This window comes from Sinocyclocheilus anshuiensis, unplaced genomic scaffold (assembly GCF_001515605.1).
Source record: "Sinocyclocheilus anshuiensis isolate Anshui unplaced genomic scaffold, SAMN03320099.WGS_v1.1 scaffold2184, whole genome shotgun sequence".
Lineage (NCBI taxonomy): Eukaryota > Metazoa > Chordata > Actinopteri > Cypriniformes > Cyprinidae > Sinocyclocheilus > Sinocyclocheilus anshuiensis.
Genome location: NW_015547626.1, coordinates 27,499 through 27,808, shown reverse-complemented (window position 1 = coordinate 27,808; position 310 = coordinate 27,499). Strand labels below are relative to the sequence as shown.

Genomic DNA, 310 nt, shown 5'->3' with positions numbered 1-310 from the left:
AGTGCGTTGTGATTGGCCGAATACCTCAAGCGTGAGACGGAAATGTTACGCCCCTTACCATACTGTGTTTCCATGTGCGACGAGACAAAACCAATAAAACCCATTATAAACGAGGCATTTGTTGCATCCAGTGGGAACATAATTACTGATTATAATGACTTATACTGTGTTTTTACGCTTTGCGTTGCGTATTGCGCCACGAAAACATAAAACCTTGTCTGCATTTGTGATCGGAGAAACAACAAGTGCTACTCTACACTGCTCAAACTCGCGTTTGAATCGTCAGTGGCAAATTCTTTAAATATAAAAA

General features: G+C 40.6%; 1 protein-coding gene across 1 annotated transcript in view; it reads left to right on the top strand.

The window, feature by feature from the left end:
* LOC107701789 (uncharacterized) overlaps positions 1 to 310 on the top strand; it is a 14,628-nt gene that overhangs the window by 3,177 nt on the left and 11,141 nt on the right. The gene's annotated exons all lie outside the window — the stretch shown is intronic.